Consider the following 20,117-nt stretch of genomic DNA (forward strand, 5'->3'; position numbering starts at 1 on the left):
ATAGCACCTACTGTGCAAAATGCAAGTTGCTGTGACATATTGGAGTTTATGCCACAGTTACGTACAGCAAATGCATGCAATGTCTATGGAGTTTCAGTCGTGACAGCAAAATCTTTAGGTGGCAAGAACAAGGTCGTGGGTGTGAAACTGACTTGTGTACAGCAGTCCATGTTGTGGAAGGGAATGCTTGGCAGGTGTTAACTTTTTATAAACTTAGAATATTGTGGTACTACAGAAAAATTCTCCTTTCTGTGAAGGTCTTAAAAATGGTGGAGGTATGAACCCTGGCCATGCTGTGTTCAAAGGGTCTTTTCTTTAGAGGTGGAGGGAGAAAAGCCATGATGGACTGACCAGGCTTTTGGTAAGCATGTTTTAATTTGTGACAATTTACTAGAGTGCTGAAACTGAGCAGCAGCCCATTGCTAGAGCATGTCCTCAACTGCAGTTATATCTTTGAATGGTTATGGGATGCTAGTGGTGGAAGTGAGATGTGACTTGACTTCTCTCCCAGACAAGGCCCTGACCATAAGGAGTTAAAACTTGAAGAGGAATGAACTGAGGTCAAGCATCACAGTCTGTGCAGTAAATAATTTTCTTTGTATACTGACTTCATTCTTTCACATTTTTTCATTTGCTCCACTTACTCTTTTCCCTTCCTAAATGCACAAACATGCACACATGCAATTTTTCTGGCATTATTTTTCTCTTGCCCTAGTTATCACCTTCCAATGGCCAATTGTCACTGTGACCCACCCTCTGGCTAAGGGAGCTGTAGATGATAGGTTTACTGTGAAAGAACCACCCTCAATCTGGGATGGACACCTATGTTCAGTTTAGAAGATGCGAGGCTGTTTTCCAGCTGCTCTTGTGAGCCTGCTTGCTCTGAGCACTGCAGTGGCTATACAGAATGCAGTGCACAGGAAGCAAAACGCCGTTCAGCCAAACACAGAAGAATTAAGAGCTGTTGCCCACCTTTCCCCCCTTTGATGGCAGGCTGTGAGCTCCTGGGTGAGTGAACATCTGGTGCGTGACATGTGTTGTTCCAAGATTGGAGGGGAAATCCATTAAATAGCTGTGCTGTTACTAAGAATTTGGGTGAATGCAGGATGAAGCATTCATTAATGCTGGAGCCTGCAAAACATAGCAGGCTTTGATGCTAGTGCTTGGACATGAGGCTTTGAAAAGAGAGAAGGGTTTTAAGGGTTTGTATCTGAGCATCCACAGAAACCAGCTAGAGGGAAAAGTAGGATTTTGGGGGTTGAATGACCTTGAATGTCTGCTCCAGTGAAACAATGCATGTGTGGCTGGCATTTAGGAAAATATTTTCTGGGAGGCCCTTTTGTTAGAGGGGGGCAATTTAAATGTCCTGCATCTGTTCAGAGATCCATTTTGATTTTTCAGTGAAAGTGTAATAGCAGCTACTTGCCACCCTTTGTATGTGGTCTTGTAAGTGCTCCTGTTCCCAGGGTCCTGAAAGATGTGCTGAATCTCTTTTTGTGGGCATTAAATTGACTTTTAAAAGCCCCACGAATAGGGTGAAATAGCTGCTTAGCCAGGCATACTGTAACAGGGCAGACAGTCCATGTATAATCATAAATATATATTTTTGGATTGGGGGGAGGGCTTTGGGTCTGCACTGCTTAACAATGTACAGTCTAATAATTTGTGCCTGCTGTTGGAGCGCAGCCTCTGTTCCTTCCCTTTCCCTTAGGGCACTGTTGTCTTGTTTCATTCTTCTGAGATTTTTGTGCTTTTCATTGTGTTTTCTTAAATAAAAAGGCAACTCTAGAAACAAACAAACAAAATTCCTTTCTTGCTTGACTTGTGCTTTTCACTTATAAAAATGATTTTTATAATGATTTTTTCCCCCTAGTATGGCAGCATTATTAAAACCAGGACTTTTCTCAGCTAAGCTCTGTTATGGCAGAGCCAATGAGGTAAAGTGAATAAAGTGCTTGCTGTGAGAGCTGTGTTTTGGCCCCTTGGATTAAATATTGATGGTAGCCAAGTTACAGATCTGAAGATACTAAATCAAGACAACTGTTCATTGTTCTCTAAACAGACCTTAGATCCAGCTTTCCTTTAGCTACATTGTTCAGTGAAGTGCATTCCTTTTCAGTAAATAGACAGGCTTTAAGGCCCTCAGGTTCTTTAAATCTGAAACAATAGAAACAGTCATTAAAGCTACATACAAAAGGAAAACAATTACAAAGGGGGGGATTTTTAGGAGTGTCTTAGTGCCCTTACTTCCAGCCGCTTGTGGTGTGGTGTGGTTTTTTTTTTTTTTTTTTTTTTTTATCGTCTTCTTGTCACACAGCACAGTTGTCTTGGTGTGTATGAAGAGCAATCAGAAAACTGAGCTGGGTTTAAAAATAGCCTTGTTGGAATAAAAGATAGTGAACCCGGTGAGGTTTACTGTGGGGTCCTGGAGCTGTCATAATGGCATTACTAGTCAGGTGGGGGATAGTTTGGTGGTGAAGTGCAGAGGGGCTGTTGTCAGTGTTACTTGGGGTAGGGGGGAAGGATAGTGAATGACAAAGAAAAGGTCTTGCTTGATGGTTTTGTGTTTGAGAGGACATACTTGATACCTGTGGAGAAAAGGGAGGAACACTTTCAAAATAAGTGTTAAAAGGCTATAGCTTCTATGAAAGAGGCAACAGATGTCAGTTAATAAAGGAGAGAAAATACAGCTAGTGGTTAGATGAGGTGCCATAAAATCACAATTTCTGTTGAACCATTGTTCTTATTTTTTTGGTGTAAGGTTTTGATTCCTAAGTTTGTATTCTGACCGTGCTGTGTGTTTCTAGGGCCCCAGAGAGATGGATGGAGCAGTACTTCTGAGAGAAAGTAGTTGTTCTGTTAGCTGCTGTCTGCTTTCCCTCTTAGCTCAGTTAACTTCTTCAGGTGTGCTTGTGCACTTGTGAACATGGTCACTTCTGCCTATATCAACTGGTTTTATAATGGAAAAGTACATCTTCCTGTACATGACCTCATAATATTTGTACTAGCAAAATATATGCTACTTGCTCATTCTTAATTACCATTCAATATGTGAAAAACTTGAGGCTTCTAATAATTGAAGAAATGACTAAAGAAATTTTCCTGTTAATTGATGATTAGGAGCAGGCTTGTTAGAATGTTGTAACACAACAGCTGTGTTGATTTTTTTTTTTTTGTAAAGCTGGTTTTCAGATGGATATTTACAGTAGCCATTTGTGTTAACATTGAGATGTTTCTAGCCATGTAGTTCCTCATTATGATTCCTTTGAAAGGCTTTGCACTGATTCAGAAGGACACCTTTTACTGTAGTGTGACCTTAGGATGGTGTTTTCACATAAAAATGAGTTGGACCATGAGTCAGGACTTGTTTGTGAAGTGGTTGGGTGGAATGGACTTAAACCCTCACTGTACTCGAAGAATGACAGGAGGTGACTTTCTCACCATTTAAAGATGAGCAGCCACATTCAGTAATGGAGTTTCTTACCTCTCTGCAGAGAGACTTGAAATAAGATTCCCTTCCTGCTCTGAAGGAAGGAGGATTGTAAGCCAGGCAGTCAGTGTAGTCTTAAAATAAATGTGAATGAAAAATCAGAGGTCCTGACCTTAATGAGTCTGAATGTTACTCAGCTATACAAAGCCTAAAAGAGAAATTGAAAGGAAGTAAAACTGGAAAGGAAGAACCCAGATGTCTTTCCTGTTTCACAGAACTTGCGTACGAACCGGGGTGGAGTATGCAGGAGAATGGTACTGATAGCTGCTTTTCTGTCTTTCTCCTGTACTTTGCTCTCCCATTCAGATAGGTATTTACAGCACTGCAGGATTTCTGTCCGTTCTTATCTGGGAAAGCAGTGTTACCTTTTAAACCGGTGGAAATGCTATTGATCTAACATTACACTGAAGTTCTTTCATCTCTAGGTGTTCCGGTCATTTTATAAAAGGGATAAAAGTCTGTCTCCTCAGTTTTTGAAGGGAGATAAATGAAATACAGCATTATCATATTGCAGTTGACCTTCATAAGCTTAGACACAGCTAGGATAAGAATCTGGGCCTGTTCCTGGGATCAGTCCATTAAGAGGGAACTTTTCACTATCTTGCAGGTGTGATATATGTGTTTGTGGACATGAATAGCAACTAATGAATATTTATGCATATACTAATGAAGACCTACGTCTCTTTTTACATATGCACATGGGTATGGATTTGCAAGATACCAGTGTGGGTATGAGTAGACACAGGTCTGGGAAAACTGTGATATCTTGTCACTGTGCCACTTGGCACACACAGAGTGTACAAAGGCATACTTGCATAACAGTATTAAAAAACCTTCTCTTCCCTTCCCAGAAAGAGTCATGAACCATAGGGGTTTTTTAAGCATAACTACTACTTGGCCGAAAATCTTAATAAAAACCTCCTACTTCCTGTCTGTGGTGACTTTTTGAATGGGAACCACTGTTGTGTGACACTGTTTACGTCCTTAGGTAGACAACCTAGTAATGCTTCGGATGGGAAAGTGAATGGTGTTAGAGTGAACCTGGCAGCCCTTTTTAATATACTCTGCAATTTAAAATGTGGGTGGTTGGTGGTGAAGTTGGCAATTTCATTGGACTGCATGTTGGAAGTTATTTCTAGGGATGTATTCATTGAGTTCATTTGGTGACAAAGGTGTGTGTCGTCCATCCCCCTCGCCCCCCCCCCCCCCCCTCTGATCTGACAAAAGTTGGGGTTTAGTTACAGGAATGCTTCTGAAGTTTTATTTGCCTACCCACAGTGTTATTGAAGCCCCTCATTGATCCCTGTAGTGTTTCTGGAATTTCTGACTTACCTGATGGTCCCCATGAACCATTTCTGCTCCTTTTACCAAATTATGTTGTAGCAAGTGCCTCAGTATTTGATTTGGAAATATTTCTGTTGGTGCAACTATCATTCTGATGTAAATGTTGAAAGAGTGCTTATTTACGAGGGGGAACACAGACTCAGGTAAATTCTATGATTTTACTATGGACTCTTGATAATTTGAAAAATGGGAATACAGTGTTCTGCTCTCTTATTGTCTCTTTCTTGGTAGTCTTGTTTTTAAAAGGTATTTGGTATTTTAAAAGGTCTGTCTTAGCAGAGCTAGCCTGCTTCGCTTTTAACATTCATGGTGTCTTTTTTTAAACTGTTGTTTCAGCGTCTATTCTGTCATTTTTGTCTGAAAGTTTCTGTTGCTTATACTTCTAACTCTACCTCTGAAGCTGCCTATTCCTCAGGCCAATCCTGACTTATTAATTAGTTAGCTCCTTTTGTAGCTTTGTAACATTAAGCGCTCATTTTCAGGAAGCAGTGAAAGAACCATTCCTGGTTTTGTGACTGTTTAGTGGCTTTATCAATGTAATGCACACAGACGCTGGGTATTGAGTAAATTGTGATTCTTCCCCACAAACCTTCGAACTACTGCCTTTTAAAAAAGGTGATAACTATATGACTAATCAGTGCCTGAACTCCATGTAATTTTTTCTGTCTCCTCAGCGCAAACTGGAGCTCTATTGAAATTTGCAGTATGACAATTTTTGATATAATACTAGTTCTGGCAGCAGTCATACCTGCTGGTTTCTTATGTTGTCTTATTACTATAGGTGAAAAAATCCTGGAGGCAGGAAAGATCAATGCATGAGCTGTTTCATACAGTGGAAACTAGTGAATTAATAGGCAGTCCAATAACAGGAATTTCAGACTTTAACTGAATCGGAGTTGATATTTGAGGATCAATATGCACATGCTCACCCGTCTTGCAAGGTCATGAGTGATCCTGTCATTTGTATTGCACTATGCAGCATTCTGCTTCTGGTATGAGACAGTGTGTGCTGTATCTAGTTATGATGTTTCTCAGTGGTGGATTTCCTCCCTTGAAATCATTATGCTCTCGGGTATACTTTTTTTAATATTGACCAGTATGACTGCTGATGCTTTCTTCCCTATTTGATCCTGTGTGACTTTTTTTTCTGGTCACAGTGAGCTATTTGCTTCCACAAGTTGTTAGATAGTGTCTAGTGGACCCTTCTCCATGTGCTTCAAGTTAACTGATAGAAAAGAGGGAACTCAGTTTGCCAGGTTTAATGTATGGAAACTTGCAGAACTCTTCCTGCTCCTGCTTGGCATATTAATAGAGGTGAAATATCAAAGTAATAAGAAAAAAAAAAAGAAGGGAAGTAGGCAGAACAGTGTTACATGGCTTCTGTCATCTTATGCCAGTTTATTTACTATAGTAAACCTGACTTGTATTTTTGTTGTACTTTTGAAAGACTTTTGAAAGACTGATTTTTACAATTGCTTTTAACACTTCTGATTGAGAGGGGGATGTTCTCCTGTATATGTAAAAGCACTCACTTCTGGTTTTGTAGAAGGATAATTAGTGAATGATTCCTAGACCAGTATTGGCACTGGTGATGAGGCATGAAAAGAAATCGAAACAACTGCTAAACTGATTGCTGTGTTTTCTTATTTTACTTAGGAGCATAAGGTACAAATATGAGAATATGCAGTTTGCCAGCTGAAGGAAGTGTTATGGTGGCATTTTTTGATTCAGTTCTGACTTTTAAAAACACTTAAATGAGCAAATGACTTGTTCCTCTTCCTGATCTGTCTAGTTCTTTCACAGTCTTGTCTTAGATGCATTTCACAGATTCTGAGTAAGGTTTATTTGAATGGCTGACTTGTTGGATATGAAAGGACAGCTGGGACTGCTTTGTTGGTAAAGAACAGTGGTAAAAATAACAATAACACTACTAATAAAATTGTGTGTCCTGGCTGCTATAAACTGTGTTATTGTAACTTCTCTCCCAAAGACGGAAATCCCCTCCTTTCTCAGCAGTTAGAAAGGGGGCCACAAATCTAAGCTGGAACTGTGTGTCTCGACTGGAAGCCTAGGAGATGTTTGTTCTGGAATTGAGCTATGTCTGCTAGAGTGCATATGGAGGCATATCTCTGGTTAAGGACAAGTGAAAGACACCTTTCTCCAATTCTCTTTTGCTCTGTTGTAGTTGTAGTAAGAATCTGCTGTCTCTCTATTTAACGGGGTCTTGTTCCCTTGCTGTTGTAGTTGAGAGAGGGTGTTCTGATATGGGAATGTTATAGGAGGAGACTCTAAGTCCAGGCAGTGCTGCAACGAGAATCTGTGGGTAAAAGGCAACTTCTCTACTCTTGAGGATCAGTTTTGTTATACTAGACTGATCTTTGTATCTTTCCAAGTGGCCTTCCTCGCAAACCTGGATTCAGATGATCCATTGAAGCTATTTTGGGATCCTGGGCACGTGTCAACTTTGTCCTTCTTTTCTCTTTTCAACATCCACAGTGAGCTGTGAATTCTGTACATTCCACAGAAGAAGATTTGTGATCAGAAATCCAAGGCTCTGACCTCAGTGAAGTGTCAGACTTGAAAATACAGAGAGAATGCCTAAGATTAGTTAATGTAAAAGAAAAGCCCCACTGTAATAATTTAAGTACTACTAGACAGCTTGCTTTCTCTGGAATTGTTATCAGAGAGAAAGTGAATCATTTACTTTGTGCTTTTCCTGTAAGTACCAGTCGTGTGATGGGGAAGCAGAAGTTCAGATCAGGGCTGTGAGAGAAGGCTGCCCTTAGTGAAACAGCTTTGGTATAGGAGATTTTTTCACATCTTTCTGTGGAAGAGAGGCTACTTGGAAGATGCTTAGCTTTCATAGTGTGTTCATATTTCATATGTTTTGACTGAAAAAGGCAAGATACTTCCATTCCCTGCTATGGTTGCATAGAGTCTAGAGCAGCACCATCCAGTGCTTGCAGGTGGCATTAGTAAGACTTTTGAGTTGTTTTTCATGTGTTTGTGTGCAGCAACAGTTGCATTTTGAACTTCAATTACTTCACTCTTTTCCAGGCTTGTGCTTGCTACTTGTGTTATGATTGAGCTGCTGAGACTCACTTTGGCACACTGAAGAAATGCAGTTACCTTGAATATCTTGTTTCCTTGAAAATGCTCTCTCTACTACTCAAAGGTTTCAACTAAAGTGTATGCTATGCAAACACAGTGAGTGAAATTTGTTTTGTTTTTGTCAGCTTGACAATGTGTCATGTTCAGCTTTTCTGTTGCATAGCTGGTTTTCCCTTGTGCTGAAAAGACATTTATAAACATTACTAGAGGAAGAGAACACACTGGATTGAAAATATTTACTAGTTATTAGAGAATGCATGCCAGTTCGGAGAGCTTCTCTGAAGCTGCTTCTTGTGCACACTGTTGTTGCAGTCCGATTTATAGAAACTTTGTTCTCTTCTGCTTATGAAGTTCAGATCTTACAGCTGGGGAGAGATCTTCATCTCACAAACCTGCAGTTATTGCAGTGCTGTTTGGTTCTCCTGTGAAATAGAAGCAGAGACACCAAATAGTCCCATTTGATGTGGTGAAGTTACTGTGCCCCTTGATTGAAGACAGGCCCATTGACATCAGCCCAGTTCTGACATAGATGTCCTATTGTTTAAAAAATGTTTTTAATTATTACTTCAGGAATAATGTGTGATATCCTGTCTAAATAAAACTTGTTTACAAGCCTTATTACAAACAGGAAAAATAAGTTTCAAGCACGCGTTAAAAACATTGTTTTGAATGTGACAGGCACAGAATAAATGAGTCCTAAAGAAAACTTCCGTGTGCCTAATTCTCTGCAGCTATCCTTCGAAACAGGAAGGGCGTAACGGGGGGGGTGTGTGTGGTGTGTGTGTGTGTTCGTTGATTGCAGTGAGGTGTAGAAATGCAGCATCTCCCTGACTATAAGTAACAAACCTTTTCCCATTCTCTTCCCAAGGAATGCTCTAATTTTTGCAGTGTTACGTTATGTGCTAGGGCTATCTGCTTTACTGGGCCACAGCCCGTAAACCAGAACAGCTGGCTTTATATCTTGCTCTTAACCTTTTTTCTCTCATTTTAGGAAAGCTCCATGTTTGGTGGAACGCAAAGCACTCTGTGTGAGGAAGATAACTATAGAGTTGATGTTCTTAGGACAGGGCTTGGCTCTATCGCCAGCTGCTGTCAGCTTGCCCTGGACTTTGTTACAGGACTGATAGTGCTCTTGAAAAGCCAGATCTTTGTGTCCCTGTGTTGAAGTGCTACAGACTGGCTGGGGAGAGCTCTGTCTGCTTAGAATGTGTTTGTGCATGTGTATTCTTCCCTTGAGTAGAGAAACATTTAACTGTTCAAGTGAATTTTTACTGCTAGCGAAAAGGTCTGGATTGGCATCTGCAGGAAAAAGAAAGGAAGGTTGATTGTGTGGTCTGAGGCAGATGGGTAGGACACAGAATGGGACAACTTGGCTGAGGGTGTTCTTTAGTTTGGGATTTGTTGCAAGTGTCCTTGATTGTTAGTTTACTGTGAGGAAGGTTTCTGGCAGTGTGGATACCTGTATGGGTGGAAGCCATTCTCACACCCATCAGGTGTGTTGGTGTCATAGTGAGGACGTGATGTTCTACACTCCTCCTAGGTATGCTCTCAGTCTCTCTGAGGAAGTGTTTCTAGAACTAGGCACAGTCCCAGCAGGAACAGCTGGCTTTTTGAGGCAAAGCACGTTTCTTGTAGGACTTCCTAGAGAGTCTAAGGAAAATAGAATTCGAATAGTGGTAAGGCTCGGTGGGATCTAGATGTGCAGACGTTTTAAGCTCTTCTGAAAATAACCAGCTTTATAGGTCTATCTCAAAACAAATGGGTAGAGATGAGATGTGCATTTTGAAGAAAAAAAAGAGTAAAAACTTTGGTGGTTATTATAACTACTTAAGAATGAAGTTCTACAAAACCATGGTGTTGCATTTTAAAATTTGGATACTTTTGTGTCATAGCTCTAGCCATCTGTCACATCACTTAGTAGCTGTGCCAAAGTGATTAGGGTAATTTGATACATAAAGGTTGTGGGTTTTTTTGGTCATGACTGATTATTTTCAAGAAATAAGTTAGTAAATTCAAGGATAAGCTTGAAGTGAAATTCAACCATATGAGAAGCTTTCATCCTTGAAAACCTGGGATTCTGGACAGATTAGTTTATTAGAAAGTAACTTCTGAATTTGTAGAGCAGAAATCTGGACTCTGAAATAGCCCTCTCTAGAGCAGGACTCTGAATTAGGAAAGGACTTGCATTAGTGAGCTTGATGACCTCTCAAAGTTTTTTTTTATGTATGTGATAATTTAATCAACCTGAATTTCATTTAGACTTTGAAGATTGTAACAGGGGATAACAGGAAAGGCCACCTACACAGGTATACCCTGGTCTTGTTTTTCCTGATGCCTTGGATACCTTACTATGAACTGTTAAGACAACGTTTCCTGTCAATGCAGAGTAGACATTGAATAGATCTTCTGCAGAAGATCAGGAACTAGTTTTCCTGCCCTCTTGTAACTGCATACTCTTTTGTTTTCCATCACTCTGTGGGCAAAGACTGCTTTGTTAAAAAGCACTTAGTGAAATATATTGCTGATAATACTTAGTGGAAGGGCAGTGGAGAGAACTCTGGACCTGGTGCTGTTTAGATAGTGTAAAAATACAAGGAGCTTTCTGCAGAGCTGGATGTTCTGTTTTGCCGTAACTATCTTCAGGGTATATTCAGATGTGTGGCCTAGTTCCATGTCTCTGTGTTATTTCCTCTGACTGTTGTTGGGATGGTATCTTGCAAATTGCTGCCAGTAAACCAAGAATCACATCCTGTCCATGGTTCAGGAGACAGGGAAGGCTTACTGAGGAAAGAAGGAGGAAGGAAGGAGAGTGGTTCCATCATAGTTTGCTTGAGCTGAGACAACTCTAGCCCTGTCTTGTGCATTGAGCTTAAAGGTCCTGGATCACTTTCCAATCACAGGCATTCTAGGGTTACTTTCAGGTTGAAGGCAGAGAGAGCTTCAAGCTCTTGCTTTTAACTCCTACCTCTCATAGTCTGTGTGTTGATGTTCTGTTTCCCTTAATTTTTCCAGCGTGCTAACAGTCCCCATTTTAATCTTTATATAATAGTCTCCCCAAGATCAGAGGTTTAGACTTTGCTTTGCTTCAGCAACGCTCACTTGTGGCTTTGTGCAAAACAAAACATTTTATTGATAAGACTTTCTGTTAAATGGATTAAATTGTTAACTATTCAAAGTAAAGAAGATGTGGGATAGACATAGAGATGACTACAGTGAAGTTCCTTTTTGAAGGACAATTCTGTTTGTGTAGGTGTTAGGACTACAAACAGTTTTGCACTTAGAGACTAATATTTGACTTCTCTTACATAGATACTTACATACGTAAACCTAGAGATGGTTTTCTCTGTTGATAAGACTTCACAAATAGATATAGCAGATGCATTATAGAGGCAGTTGATTCTTAAATATTAATAGTAGACTCTATTCACCAACAATTAACTGAAAGTATTTTCTTATGTAAGAAGGGCCTGTTTAATCCACAGTTACACAAAAATCTTGATGGAGGTTTATAGGATGGAAGTTGAAGTCTCCCCTTGGAAATTGCTTGCTAGCTGCTAATTCTCTATATTTTTAATATAAAACTACCTAAAATGACTCTATACATAATGAATCCAGTTTGCAAATACCTTATCTATTTATTGCCAAGGGGACTTGTGGTCACTTCCTTCTGGTTGACTCTTTAGCTAATAGTTCTCTCAGGATTGCAATTAGTTGGTTTGTGAGATTATCTTTTACGACTTCTGTGCTTAAGTACAGGAAGAGTCAGAGTTACTGCCTGCCTCATCTCCTCTTGTCTTAAATCAGGTAGAAATTTGGAAAAGACTGTACTACTTTACACCCTTCCACTTGAACTGTTAAGATAAACTGGAGCTTCATCCTTCTATTAAGGTATTAACAGTGTTATTTCTACCACTTTATCAGGTGAAGTAGCCTCTTAAAAGCACCCCATGTCACATGTTTATCTGTAGTTTCCATAAAGCTTGACTTCTGGGTTCAGGAATGCTGTTGTAAGGACTCTTTCAAGTTCAGGGCCCAGTGTGAGTGTTGTGTGGGAGAACAGCTGGTTTGCTGGATATTCAGAGTGATTTCTTAAATGTTTGTGGTGCTTCCTGATTGAGAGAAATGTTTGGGAGTTGCACTGCTTCATGAAGAACTGGGAAGGGTAGCTGTGCTGTCCAAAGAAGCTTATTTATAGTGTCACTAAAAAACACAGGCTACGCACATGGCAGCTGCATACCAATAGATCTTTTAGAAGAACTTGGGTAAGTCTGTTGATCACCGGCTTTTTTCCTTTCCCAGTTGGAGCTGGGCTGAGACTGATCTAGGGACTGCCTGTAGATCTTATTCTTTCCTCTGTTGTTCAAGGAGGTATATGCTTGGCATTTAATGCCATTAGTCAAGCAAAGTCCTTGTTCAGATCCTTGATTTAGTTTAAATGAATAAATGCGGCGGGCTGAGGAAGCAAGCAGCCGATTCAATGTGAATGATGGAGCAAGCTTCAACTTTATTGAAAGAAATCACACCTTATATAAGCACTCTACAATACACTACTTGTAACTCTATTGGATACATTAAAAAAGCTACATTATAATATCTCAGCCATTGGGTACATCGAAAAGGTCACATTATAATAGCCCAGCCTCTTGTGGCATTTCTGGTATGCATAAACATCTTTCTTGCTTTGAACCTGTTTTCCTCCCAGGGCTGTTTTTCTCTCACCCCCAAGGTCATAATGCGCCCCAACTTATCTCTTTGTTCACAACAGTCCCTATTAGCATCACTGAGCCTTGAATCTCCTTCCTTATTAGTATAACTGTACCCTGGGTTTTTTCCTCTGTTTACCTCAGGTGGCTGTGACAGACTTCTGCAGGGAGCTATGGCTGATCAGCTCCTGCAGAGACCCATGGCCTTGCTCTCTGCAAGCCGTTCTCCAACAAATAAATAAATAAAAGTAGCCCACAATTCCCACAGGCTAGCAGAAGGTTAAGGGAGATATATTTAATGGATGTTAGTGTGGGGGCGTTGGAGGCTTTGTTTTGTTGGAAATCACTTGATTTCTTTGGCCAAGCAGTGGCAAAAGATCTCAAATTGTACGGTTGGCTCTTTAGGCAGATTAAAACAGAACATTTAACATTTGCCAATGTTCCTTCCATCTTGCAGAGCTTGGTAGGCACCACTGGTACAGAGATTTGTAAGTCATGTCAACTGTCTTGTTGAAGAAATTGATAAAAAAGTGTGCAAATCTCTTTAAAGTGTGTTAACTTTGAAACTTTAAGACGATTCAGAATTTTGGCCTTCTCATGGTTTCAGACTGTTCTAGAGTGGAGAGAAACAAGCTAAAATTAGTTAATCCTTGTGGTGTTTGAGGGTATATAAGACTAAAAATGTTTGATTCAAACTCTGACATAGTTAATCTGGAACTCATGTATTGTTGTTTGAAGATATCATACAGAAGAACATGCTGAACCTTAAATACAAATAGTCCTGATTGATGGGAAGAGTCTTATGCTCCTGCTTAGTTATGTGGTAGAGCTGTGTCTTTCAGTTTAGTTCCTCCCTTCAGGAGTTTCATGGTGATCAGGTACCAACCTCTGCTCTAACACTGGTTTAATTCTGTGCTTGGGCTAGATCAGCTAGCTGGGTGCTAGACTTCAAGTCACAACTCCCACTTCTGCTTGTATACAAAATAATAGGTGATAGCCCAAATTTTTGACTCTGCAGCTGTGGCAATTTGAATCCAGTCACCTGCTGAAAGAAACTAGATTTGTCTCAAATCAACAATGGCTGTAAACTGCTTGCAAATGTTATGCCTTTCTCATTCTCAAGACACACCATCAAATATTATGTTTGTTCTTAAATAATAATTGTTTAAAAGAATAATGCAGCCAGTTTTAACTTGCATAAAAACTTATGTAAGACATAGTGTAGTGATGAAGAACTCTGATCTGGCGTGGTCTTGAGTCTTGGAAAAGCTGCTACATTTGGTATTCAGCCCTCTGAGTAGCCAGGGTAAGTGGTCTGTGTGTAGAACAATAACAGTAGTTTAAAAAGAGGGAACTTTAAATAAAGAAATAATTGTTTTGAATATGAAGTACCCAAAGGCTTATGTGCTTCATAACTTGCAAAATGAGCATGTATGGGAGGGGAATCCACTGACCCATAAAAAGTGCTTCTAATATTCATAGCTTCCCACACACCACCCAAAAAAAAGTTACAATGAGGTGAAAATAGTTAAGTGGAATAGGTTTTGTGAGGAAGAAGAGAACAAGCCCAGAAATATGACCTGTACAGGGAAGTTTCCAACACAATATATTCATGAGGCTCTTGTGCTAACCTGTTTTTCCTTGCTGATGTGAAAATGTGGAATATGCAGGCCTGTCTTTTTTCCTCTGCTGAAATTTAATTTGAAAGCTAGGGGAGAGCAATATTTACTCCTTGAATCTCAAGTTGTCCATAATGCATCAGGGCTAATCATTCTTTCATCTGAGTCCCATCTGTTGAATTGCATGTCACGAGTTGATCATTTGAGGTACTGACTGCTCCTAACATGCACTGCCATCGGTGGTAAGCAGGGCACTAGTCACCTAAGAGACCATTTGATTCCACCAGTGTAACCATTTGATTCCACCTTCCTCCTGCCCCACCAGTCTGTGCTGAAGGGTATATATGATGAACTCGCATGATCTCCATGGTCACATTATATGGATTGACATTCTGACTGTATCTGTCATTGACAAGGAGCCATCTCTATTTGCCCCCTCTCACTTTATGCAGCCTCCTTTCCCTTTCTTCTGAGCACCCAAACTGTCCTGAACTTCAGATTGGATAAGGGGAGGGTCTGTCTTCTGTCATTGTCTTTTATTATGGAGGTTCAGTGCCTACTGGTGCTGCTTGAGAATGGCAGATGGATTTTGTTTCTAGAAACCAGCACTTGTGTGTGTAAAATATGCCTTTGGCTAGGAGTGTCAGATAACTTGTTTTGAACAGCAACAGACCCAAATTCATGTTTCCCACTCCAGAGAGCTTATTTGCAAATAGCATTGCTCTCCTCATAACCTTCACTTAGTATCCTTTAGTCTAAAAATAATTGCTGCTTGTGTGATATTTCAAGGACTAATATTTTGCTTATTTTCAGCAGGAGGCTGACAGGTTTTTTTAAAGATTGTGATATATGTAATAGTTTATAAAAAAGAAATTTTGGCTGAATGATGGAACACTTAAAATATGACCCTTAGTAAACTTTTATGTGTTACATATTTCCACACAAAGATTATTGTTCTTAAAGAGCATAAATATTCATGTAGTTTCTCCCCTGTCCCTTTAGGCCATTTTTTTTTTTAACTGTGTCGAAAATTGTTCAAAAGGGCATGTAAGGTACTACAAATTGACACATACTCATGTGCTAGTCATCTTAGATTCTTGAGGCAGCAGTAATGAAGTGAATCTCTGTGCTGCGAGTGTTTTCCTTCTCCCTTCAGAATCTTTTCAGGACCAAGTCATTCCTGTCTGCTTGTTTCTGTATGCTGATGAAACAGTTTTGTTTTCAGTGTCTAAATGGCTTCAGAAATTAGACTTGAAAGGCTTGCTTGTTTACCTCATTTTGTTTTATTCTGTCAAGGTTAGTAATGTCAACTCTGAAGAGAGTGAATTCAAGGTTTGTAGCACAGCAGCTGTGGAGAGAGCAGGTCTGTGTGAGTACTGCTTGGAGAGGCCTCTCATCAGAGTGGTTATAAAGCTGCTTGTGCAATGTGATTCGTCTTAGGAGCTTTAATGCAAAAGAATTAAGCTAATTGTAGCTTACCCTTTTTATAACACTCAAGGCTTACTATCTCTATGCATCTAAGGTGCACCAGCAGAAGAGAAAGCTTCTGTGTGGTAGCCTCTGGGAACCCCATCATGGATGCAGGTTCTGTTGTGTTTGGCACTCCCAGGGAAAGGACTACATTTGCCATATGCATTTGTAGAGCTCAGTGTGTGACCAGATACTGTGTCAAAAAGCTCAGCCTGAAGAACAGGTGAGTGCACAAACTATGTGACACTTGGATGCTTTTGGAGTTATGCTGGAAGAACCTTTTGGATTCTTGGGGTGGTTTTGGTTTTGAATTGTCCTTAATCTCTCTTCCCATGCCATCTTCAGAAAACAGTGAGGCAGCTGTGCATTCCTGTGCTTGAAGATGGTGAAGGAGAAATCAGAGATGCTTCTATAGAAAAATTATTAAAAGGCTAATAAAAGCAGTTATTATTAGTGAACTTGTAATATTTTCCTGCTTTAGACCTAACAGAAGTAGTAAGGTGATGAGGTGTTCAAGTGGCACCTTTTTAGTCACCCCCTCAGTGTGGGGAAGCTTGTCACAGGCTCTGTCTGTAAAAAATTGGGGTTTGGGTATTAACCTGAGTTGAGACAGCTGGCAAGAGTCTGTAGAGGAGTGCTTTCCAGTTCATGTGGCTGTCAAGTCTTGATAAATGGCTGGTTGGCAGACTGTTGCTGTAGCAAGGGTGGAGGCTATCTCCTCTGTGGTGTTGCCTGTTCCTTTCAGCATGGTAACTGAGACTAAAAGTGGTCTTTTCATGCCCTTTTTAGTATTTGGGGTTTTTTTTTTTGTTTGTTTTTATGTTGTTACTGTTTGGCAGGTGATCTGCAGTATGATGACAAGAAGTTTTGTAGTCCTTTTGAAGACTTACCCAACCCTAAGAGCCAGAATTGTTCTGTCTGGCTGATGGTGAATTCATTTCTCCTGCCCCTTATTGTTCGTTCCTCACTTTACATGCTATTTGAAGACCACAGTTTGACTATGTAAGTAATCCCAAGAGGGTGCAGATAAAATCTTAAGAGAAGTAGTCAGTCAACAAGGGAATGTATTCCAAAATGTGGGGTAATAGAAATTTCTGAATATTCAAGAGGAGGAAAGGAGTGTCAAGACAAAGGAGTGTCTCTTAAAGATGACTGTAAAAGTACATTTACTATCTCTTCTGTTTTTCTAAGGGAATAACAGCTGCCACAGTTAGAGAAGGCTCCATTTTAAGAACTCCTCATATTCACAGGTTAGAGGCTGATTTAGCATAGCTGATAGTTGACATGTAGAGCACTTCAGTTTAGGGTCATCAGTTCAACCACAGCTTTGGTCATCAGTGGAAGAAAGCTGTTACCATGGAGGTTTGTTAATGAAGTGAGCTGGCAATCTGTCAGGCTCTTAGGGCATGTGTTTCTGCAGAGTACCATAAATGGTACTTGCAAATAACATTGGAGTCAAAGAATTGAGCAGGTGTCAATGATAATCCAAAGAAATTAAGTAGGCATACAGGGAGTAACAGGCATTGAACAGTCATGCTTGTACAGCTGATAAATGGAGTGTTTATACATTCCTTCCTGAACTTCAAATAAGAAAAACTAGTCAGCAAAGCAGTGAGAAGCTTCTAACTACATCATTTACATTTTTGCTGTCCAGACCAAAATAGAAACCCATAATGGTAACATTGCTAGGCACCAGCAGAGCTTGCTTTCATGATCAGAATAGGCAGTCCTTGAGTTGCTTTTGACTTCGTTACCTTTTTCTGAGTACCAAATTACCACGTTTTTGTTCCAGTGGCTTTCTCAGAGTCCTGCTTAGCTCTTACTTGTAAATGCTGTTCGTTGGAAGTGCTATTCTGCTGTGGTGAGTTTGAGGCTGGCTTTCCTTCACTGGAGTCAGCAGCCAAGTGCTTAATTCCTGGGGAAATCTAGACTTCCTCTGTCCTCTTAGGAGCTTTGCATGGAACATCCTTGCCTTTCTGCCAACCATTGGAGTGAAGCATGAGACCATACCAGGCTTCTCCCTGCCTCTGTTGCTGCTGTTGGGGTTTAATTTAATAATTTGCCTGTGCAATTGAGGAGATTTGTCTTAGTATGGTGCAGCATTTGTAAGCAATATTTGCAACGCAGTTTTTTTGTCTCCTCCAGACCATTCATGTCTTTGTCCACCTCCCCCAACATGCATGCTCTAAGCCAAGCTAGACAGCTCTACTCATGCAAACCTAGTTATTCCTTAGGGAAAAAAACCAAATGAATGTAACTGGCCCTGAAGCTTCTTACTGAGGATAGCAATGCTAAAAGCTGTTCTGCCTGGAGATAGCAACTTAAAATAGGTCTCAAAACAAATTTGCTTTTCCTCTTCTCCATTTCTTCCCTAGTCTTGCCACATTGTGGTTAGAAAACATTTTTTTAAAGTTCATGACAGTTCTGGATATTTTCTTTGACTGAAATCAGTGTATACTCTGAAACATGTGCTCCTGACATGAAATCATCTGCTCTAGGGAGAGGAGAGAAAATCAACTGCCATGTCATCAGGGTTCTGTCTGCCCACCACCCCGTGTGTGTGTGTGTGATGGGGAGGGCAAACAAAGTGATATTATCCCGTTTTCACTAAAATATCTTTATATTATCTAGGAACTTTAGCTAGGACTCTTGTGGCTCACTTATATTACACTTGCATGCTGTTTCACCTGATCTACCCTTGCCCTTTAAAATCACAGATCATAGATTCCGGCTTTACACCTGCACTTCTTTCACTATCTGCCAAAGAGTGCATAACTTATGGATGAACTGAACTCTGTCTGTCCTGCCTTGCTTGGTAGGTGATGATGTAACTGTGCTTAACTGAAATGCATCAATTTCCCTGGAGTGCTAAATTGAAAAGCAGGAGGTTAGCCAGTAGGACGTGTGCTCTTGTTCTAGAGGATTAGTGAAGTAAGGGAGCAAAAATGCTGGAGCAGCGTGCTTTGCTGCACCATGTAAGTGATGGGAACCTCAGGTGAGCATTCAGAATGTACTTGGAAATGGACAAATTTTGTGTTGCAAACAGACCTACTCATAATGAAGGCTTTGTGGAGGCTGCAGTAGCTGCTCTTTAAAATGGTGGTGCGTTGGCAAAAATTGGGGATTAAACAAGAACTGAGAGTGTGTAAATACTTGAGGCTGAACACAAGCTGAATGACATGAATTGAATTTAGTTGTTGCTTTATCTTGTCCAGCACTTTTTCAGTAATCTCTCATCTTGCTGCTTTGAACATGAGTAAATAGACTTTGCAGTGAGGACAGTATGTGCTTTCCTGGCCACAGGATTGTTTTCTAGATGAACTTACTTCCTGTTTCTCTAAAACTTCTCCTTTCTGGATCTTGGGTGCACTTGTTACCTATGTAACTCAGATTTAGTCATGCCATATGAAAATCCCTGCTGATTTGAAAAAATAAGATCTAATTTAGGTTGTGTAGCTGAGTCATAACCCTTTAGAGGATCTGGAGGACCATGTATTTTGGCTCTGGAAGGAAAGATGACAAACCATTGTAGGAATTGTACTTGTTCAAGCTGTGGTTGGTTTCTGCCTGCTTAGGCAAAGCTTAATTAGCTGTTTCCTTGCAAACATATAATCATTGTGATATCTTTAGCTGCTTTGTGGTACAACTTCACCCCATGAAAGGCAGAATATCACAGATGGTTTACATTTTCCTGAACAAAACATACTCCAGGAGAGTAGGCATGCTCTGGAGCTCTGCTCTTTGAGCAGCTTGCTAGCTGAAGATGGTAAATCAGGTAAGTTTTCAAGCTGAATAGAAGTAAGCTATGGAAATAAGTTTTTTGACCTTTCAGAGCCATATTTGGTAGCTTGCAATGTTTTCTTTTGTTGCAAGAAACTTTGATGTGAGTAAAATATGTAAGCTTGTGTAGTGTTGCTCTGAATTCTCAGAGAATCAGATGATCACACTTAAAATGGAGCATGAGGCAGAGCCTAAACCTCGATCTTTTGAAAGTTTTTCTCAATTATAATTGAATATTTGTGAAAACTCACCATGACAAGGCCCTATAAAAGCTTCTGTTATACTGTTCCTGAATGTGTTTAAGTGTTGCTATTGAATGCTGAATAAATACTGTGGGCTTACTCTTAATTCAAAAATTGTATAGAAGTCTTAGAGTTAAGACACTGTATAAACTGAGAACAAGAAAGGGAGAAAAATACTTGAGAGGATCTGCTTTTGTTGGTGGTTTGTTTTGTTTTGTTTTGGTTTTTTTCAAGCAAACCTGTGCACTTACTTGGATAAACCAAGAATTTTTGAAAACTGTTTCGTGATTCTTGCTATGCTTCCAATGTGTGGTTAGAAACAGCTTTTTAGCTTTGACTTTTGAATTCTTCAAATCTA

At 40.0% G+C, this 20,117-nt stretch overlaps 1 protein-coding gene across 6 annotated transcripts in view; it reads left to right on the forward strand.

The window, feature by feature from the left end:
- The first annotated feature begins 891 nt into the window (after window positions 1-891).
- MICAL3 (microtubule associated monooxygenase, calponin and LIM domain containing 3) overlaps window positions 892-20,117 on the forward strand; it is a 155,216-nt gene continuing 135,990 nt past the window's right edge. For 3 of the 6 annotated variants that reach the window (XM_026868082.1, XM_026868084.1, XM_026868085.1), the window contains exon 1: window positions 895-1,008. The gene's annotated coding sequence lies outside the window, so the exon portion shown is untranslated. Of the gene's footprint in view, window positions 1,009-20,117 lie in introns of all 6 variants that reach the window. The other 3 variants (XM_026868081.1, XM_026868083.1, XM_026868080.1) reach the window with 2 other exon arrangements.

Source organism: Athene cunicularia (genome assembly GCF_003259725.1).
Source record: "Athene cunicularia isolate RWA chromosome 1 unlocalized genomic scaffold, athCun1 chr1_part2, whole genome shotgun sequence".
Lineage (NCBI taxonomy): Eukaryota > Metazoa > Chordata > Aves > Strigiformes > Strigidae > Athene > Athene cunicularia.